We start from the raw sequence: 7500 nt of genomic DNA on the forward strand, positions 1-7500 counted from the left end.
GCTCTAAGGTTATAGCCGAGACGGTAGTTACGGAGCCATTGCAGATTTCCGATGCAGCGGATATATAATTGTTAAACAGGACAGCAAACATTAAGGCAAGGCAAACATCTCAAGTCGTATACAATATTATTATTGGAAAAAATAATATTCTATACGACTTGAGATGTTTGCTGTCCTGTTTAACAATGATATATATAAACTCAGGTGAATATGGTACTTAAGTTGAGGCACCAGAATTTAGTACGGTATTATCCATACAATTTCAAAGTAAGGTGATTAAAATCAAAATAAGCAACAAGGATATCCAGAGGTAATGCAGTACGATCGTTTCAAGCAACTCCATTTAATTGAACAATGTAATCATTACATCAATTTAAAATGCAGAGCAATCCTCAGCTGCACAAAGACATAGAATTTAATTAAATTAGAACAGATGGACACATTAGTATAATTATACCTAAAATCTCCTAGAAGTTAAGGAGATAGACAAAGAACGTGTTGCCTCCACTGCAACATAGAATATTATATCATATTACATTACAAGAAGTAATCCTTATATCCAACTAAACATGCATGCCTTATTAGAACCGAATACTGCGTTATTAGTTTTGAGAGATCCTCTCATATAGGCTCTTGCGTGTGTGCATCGAGCGCCTATATGAAAGGGTCTCTCAGTCAAGGCTAATAAAGCAGTATTCAGTGTTCTTACAATGCATCCATGTTTAGCTGAATATAAATATTACTATTTGGTACTAATACCGCTTCCGTCGTTAATAATTAATATTACATTACATTATATACAAGGCGGCGAACTGGCAGAAATGCTTAGCGGTATTCCGCCCGTCGCTAGGTTCTGAGTTCAAATTCCGTTGAGGTCAGCTTTATCTTTCATTTTTTTCCGGGGTCGATAAAATAAGAACCAGTTAAGTACCGGGATCGATATAATCGGCTATCTCCCCAACCCAAAATTCCAGGCCTTGTGCCTATAGCAGAAAAGGTTATATTATATAACATTTTATATATATATATATATATATATATATATAAGAGTTTATGTACACATATACATATCTGTGTGTTTTCTGTATTGATTTGTAGATATAATTTCGAGCGAAAATGTCTGCGAGAAGATTACAAATCCTTAGATTTTTATTGAATTTAAGGAATGTGGCCATTTCGTGTCGTTTGCTGGAACATTTACACATTGTTACGAATAGCTTTCAACTTTTACAGGAATTGTTCAAAACTGTTAGGTGGACAAACATCCTGCTTTTGTCGAGTATAATATTATTATTATTATTATTATTATTATTAATATTATTATTATTATTATTATTATTATTATTATTATTATTACTTATCTTATATCAAGAATGGACCACTTAACTAATTACACAGCAAATTCAAATATAACGTATGTGTATGTACATACACACACACACACACACACACACACACACACACATACATATATATATATATATATATATATATATATATATATATATATATATTTATATATATATATGTATGTATGTATGTATATATATATGTGTGTGTAGATATATATGTGTGTGTGTATGTATTTATATATATATGTATACATATGTATATATATGTATATATATACACTTATATATATGTATGTATGTATATTACACGCACACGTACATACACTCGCTTATAAACCCACACTTTGTATTTCATTTTGGTCTCTTATTATTAGTTAAGTGGTGTATTCTTGATATAAAATTAGAAATAATTATCATGTTGTTGTTGTTGTTGTTACTATTATTATTATTATTATTATTATTATTATTATCATTATTATTGTGTGTATGTATGTGTGTGTTGGTTTGTAAGACATTAATTAATTAACGTATGCATGTATGTATGTATGTATGTATGTATGTATGTATGTATGTATGTATGTATGTATGTATGTATATGCGTATGTGTACATATGTAGAGTTACTTCTGAGTCTATGCTCAAACATACACTTAAATAGAAACAGCGATATAAAAACGTTTATTGAATTAAAGCTCGGATGGAATACTGCCACCCGGGTAGTATTCCATTCTGGGCCCTACATGAGATTTGTAAAGTCTTAACAGCTGTTGGGAGCTGAAATACGTTCAGGCCCTAGAAATAAATCACTAATACTAGAAATGTGGTCCTTACTAGGCTTAAGGCGTGTTTTCGCCACAAGAAATTATTATTATTATTATGGCCGGGTTCCGACAAGGGCCGCAGCAACAAAGTCCACCCGCCACAATTCTCGGCCCGTCATCACTGCCTCGTGATCCTGGATACATTCCAGGCCAATGTCTGCAAATGAAGTTGTCGATGTACGTGTAACGACGATTTCTTTTTCTTACGTCACCATAAAGTGGGTTCCACAAGATTAATTTGGATGCTCCCAGATTAGTAGGGTGGCGAACGCAGAGACCAGATAGGGTCGGTCTTTTCTATCTCGTCCATCGCGACTTCTGCTCCGGTCTCGATCTCGGTCGAAGCCTCGGTCTCGATCTCGGTCCCTGTCACGATCCCGGTCGCGTCGAGATCGGTCTACCACACGACCTCTGCGTCTGTCAAGCACCCTCCTGTCAGGCTGATGAGATCTACATAATGAAACGAGTACATATATCACGTTAAACCAGTGGCTCCCAACCAGGGTCCAATATAAGATTTTTATGGGGTTCACACAAGCAAAATAATAAATTGGGTTTGAAGTAGCATCTTAGGGGGTCCATGAAAAAAACTTTGATTTAGATGTTTTTACTGCAAGATACAACAAAATCTGTTTTAACACACGATTTCACATCAAGAATTTAGCAAACCAAAATACCTAACTTAATTATTTACTTATCTTACCTAAAGCATCTTTGCCTGATCTTCGCGCTAACATTCGGCGGGTCTCCATAAAGGCACTCGTTTGTCATATGTTGCTGCCATTTTACATTTCGTGCCATTCGTAGCATCTTTGTGTAGCAGCCATTATCAAGTTGTTGATGTAAGTGTGACGTTTCCCTCTTCTTACATCACCATGAAGTGGGCCCCACATGACTAGTTTAGATGTTACAGATCTATATTTAAGAGATGAGGAATTATGTACATTATTTACATTATTTACATTTGACGGATATTTGTCGTCATCTTGTTTGTTGTTAGCACAACGTTTTGGCTGATATACTCTCCAGTCTTCATCAGGTGTCTTGGGGAAATTTCGAACTGGGTTCTCATTCGTAAGGTACTTTTTTTGACATTATTATTATTATTATTATTATTATTATTATTATTATTATTATTATTATTATTATTATTCAGGTCACTGCCAGAAATCGAATTCGGAATCTTGGGGTTAGTAGCCCGCGCTCTTAACCACTACGCCTCGGGCATATGGCATAGTGGTTAAGAGCGCGGGTTAGTAACCCCAAGGTTCCGAGTTCGATTCCAGGCAGTAACCCGAATAATAATAATAATAATAATAATAATAATAATAATAAACATCGAAAAATACCTTAGGATTGAGAACCCAGGTTCGAAATTTCCCCAAGACACCTGATGAAGGCTGTAGGGCATATCAGCCGAAACGTGTTAACAACAAGTAAGATGAGGACAAACATCTGTCAAATGTAAATAATGTAATTTGGATGCCTCCAGATAAGGATGGCGCACGCAGTAACCAGATAGTCGCAACCATCTTTGCCTGTTCTTCTCGCTAACATTCCGCAGGTCTCCATAAAGGCATTCATTTGTCGTATGAAAGCCACGATAGTCAGGCTAAGTGTCTCTCATTACTAAAGTGGGTGGGAGGAGCGATGAAGTGGTGTTTCTGTTTTTTGATCTCAGTAGTGCTTAAGTTTTTGAGGGTCTTTTTTGGCTGTCGAAGTCCCAATCAACACGAATTGTATAATGAATTTGATTCTACTTTTGGTATTGCATCTCCCTTCCCCATCAGTAAATATTCGATTGTTATTCTTTATGTTTCTCTAAAATAACAACTGCAGTGTATGGTTACACACGCATACACACACGCACACACACACATATATTATGTGTATGCGTATATATATATATATATATATATATATATATATATATATATATACTACAAATACATATATATACTACATATACTACATATATATACTACAAATACATATATATATATATATATATATATATATATATATGTATTTGTAGTAATTAGGTATTATGTCAACGGCATATATACATATATATTTATTTATGTATGTGTATATGTGTATGCGTGTATGTATGAACGTATATGCCGTTGGCATAAAACCTAACTACGATATATATATATATATACACATACATATATATATATATATATATATATATATATATATATATATATATATATACATACATACATATATATATATATATACATATATATATATCGTTTACATAATTCTTCTACATGTATGTGTGTGTGTGTGTGTGTGTGTGTGTGTGTGTTTAATTTAATTACGATTGAATCGCCTTCTTCTCCTCTGCAGAATTTTAATTTGTTTTCATCTGGGAAATTAATTACAAAACAAACAACAAAAACTAACAAATGCAGCAATACGTTGCGTTAATAAGACCAGGATATTTGCCACCACCACCACCACCACCACTACCACCACTACCACCACTACCACTAATACAGCTAATACAGCTAATTCTAAGTTCTAACTTCTACTACATGGATTAATCTCCAATTGAATTGTAGAATTTAAAACAGAAGAAAAGCCATATTTTTGCTGCGAGGAGGCGAGTTAGACGCGTTTCCCGAACTTGTGCGCCGAGGGAAAGGACCGTTTTTTCATAAGATTTAACCGACTACGACAACCATGCTGGAATTTATGTTCGATGGACGGCATTGGTTTCATTGGCGGAATCGTTAATTCGTCGTACAAAATGTTTTTGTGGTATTGACTGCACTTACTTTCTCTGACTTCAAATCGTCCTGGTGGATAAACGCTAAGACCAATCAAATACCGAGATCGATATAATCAATAGTTTACCTTCCCCCCCCCCCCCAAAACATGTTTGGCCTTGCTACCATCATCATAGCTGCGTCACCGAATACTGCGTTTTTGGATTCATTCCTGGTACATTTCTGTGAATAATACCATATACCACTACGTCTGTTTTTCTGGAGGTACGTCTCATTGTATATTCAAGAAGAGAGGTTGTGTTGTGTTATTTTCTCTTTAATGTATTTATGAAAGAAGACATTGCCCAAGGTTCACACCAAGAAATAGTTCTCGAGAGATAGGGTAGGATTTGAACTTAACACAGCTCTTTCTACCTTTTGCTCACGAGTCTTTCTCTCTATCTACTATATGTGTGTGTGTGTGTGTGTATGTGTATGGTTCGGTGTTCGGGACGATTGCAGCCCCTATCAGAGTATGTGTTGTGTGCTTTGTAACACCATTGGAGCATTTTAGCTCTTATTTCTAGCAATGTTGGTGTTATTCACACCCTCAGTCAAGTTTAGTTGACTATAATTTTCCTTTACGGTATAACGTTGCAAACAGCTGTTTTTATTTATTTATATATATATATATATATATATATATATATATATATATATATATATAAACCGTAATCCCTTCACACGGGACTTTTTTTCATACGGGACTATTTTTGTGACGCACATGGAATGGATTTCTTTTGAGATGGGATGCCTGAACTCGCTAGCCGATGAATTCGTAAGTGCCTTTTCTTCTCGTTGATTTTTGGCGTCGCATGGCCAGAAATTACCGTGAATTTTTTAGAGACACTTTCAGATTTATCAGAATATTGGGCTGATGAGACGGAATAGATTAATATCTTAACCGCGAAACGTTCGTATCCAATTAACTAAAGGCAGGTTTGTTTTTGCTTTTCACTCTGGTTTTTTGTTCTATGTGCGCCATAAATATCGCCATCCATTTAGAGAAAAATTTGTAGTTTAGAATCAGTAGTTTTTTTACTGCTATTTCTAAATTTTCAGTATGTTGGAGAAGCAACTCAATGCTAATCCCTGTATATTTACGATGATATATATATATATATATATATATATATATATATATATATATATATATATATATATATATATATATATATATACTATACTCCATGCACTCATATCAGTATTTATTTAGCAGACCCAGCGGTCGGGTTTCGATTCCGGCTTGTATTGATTTCACTTACTTCATTAATCACTCCAGGACCAGCATGGACTCCACAACACCACATATCTGTTTATTTCTTACCTTAATTGTGTTTAGTTTAGACAGACCAATTCCAAAGACATAGGCATTGGATCAGTTCACCAAAACGTCTTCTGTGAGGTATTCTGCAACATTTCCATAACCAAATTCACCAAATATAGAAAAATTCCATTCACCCAGTCATTACTCGTACATTCTTAATGCTACCCAGGTATCCAGAATATTACCCGGGTAATCGTAATTTTACCTAGATGTTCCCGATGTTACCTGGATCTACTCAGTGCTACCCAAATATTTTGTTTTAAATCCACGTGACTGGACTAATCAATTAATTCCTACAGGTAAATCAAACATCAATATCTTTTTTTCCGATGAAGGTGGTGAGCTGGCAGAAACGTTAGCACGCCAGGCGAATTAATTGGCCGTATTTCGTCTGTCTTTACGTTCTGAGTTCAAATTCTGCCGGGGTCTACTTTGCTTTTCATCCTTTGGGGTCGATAAATTAAATATCAGTTGCATCCTGGGGACGACCTAATCGACTGGCACCTCCCCAAAAATTTTGGGCCTTGTACCTAGAGTAGAAACGAATATTTTTTTTTTTTCGTGACATTAGGTGGTCAGCTGGAGGAGTCATTTACGTTCGCCTTTACGTTTTGAGTTCAAATCCCAGCGAGGTCGACTTTACCTTTCGTCCTTACAGAGCCGATAAAATAAGTACCAGTTGAACATTGAGATCGATGTAATCGACTTTTCTTTTCCCTTTAAATTGCTGGCCTTGTGCCAAAATTTGAAATCAGTATGTGCAAAGTCGCAAAAATCGATAAAAGAAGTACTAGTTGAGTACCAGGTCCAATACAATCGGCTTATTCCCTCACCGAAATTGTCGGCCTTGTATCACAATTTGACATCAATAATTTTTTCATGATATACATTAACGCGACTATACTGAGAGAAAGAGAGAGAGAGAGAGAGAGAGAGAGAGAGAGAGAGAGAGAGAGAGAGAGAGAGAGAGATAGAGAGAGAGAGAGATGGAGAAATAGATGGACCGAAAGGCCTAGTTTAGAATAGAGGCAGCTGATGAAGAACAAGTTCCATAAGTGGCTCATCTGTTTTCCTATGTGTTCCTTCTGTTGTCCGTAAAAAAAAAAAGTCCGTTCTTTTTGTGCTTTATGTTCCCGTTCCTTTTTTGACGTCCTGTACCCGGATATGCATTTATATATACATGTAGATGTAGGTATGTACATATATGTATGTATACATCCA

The 7500-nt window shown here is 35.3% G+C and overlaps 1 protein-coding gene across 3 annotated transcripts in view; it reads left to right on the forward strand.

Moving 5' to 3' along the window:
* LOC106881169 (uncharacterized) overlaps nt 1-7500 on the forward strand; it is a 218450-nt gene that overhangs the window by 135052 nt on the left and 75898 nt on the right. The gene's annotated exons all lie outside the window — the stretch shown is intronic.

The sequence above is a fragment of the Octopus bimaculoides genome, chromosome 25 (assembly GCF_046866305.1).
Source record: "Octopus bimaculoides isolate indiv1 chromosome 25, ASM4686630v1, whole genome shotgun sequence".
Lineage (NCBI taxonomy): Eukaryota > Metazoa > Mollusca > Cephalopoda > Octopoda > Octopodidae > Octopus > Octopus bimaculoides.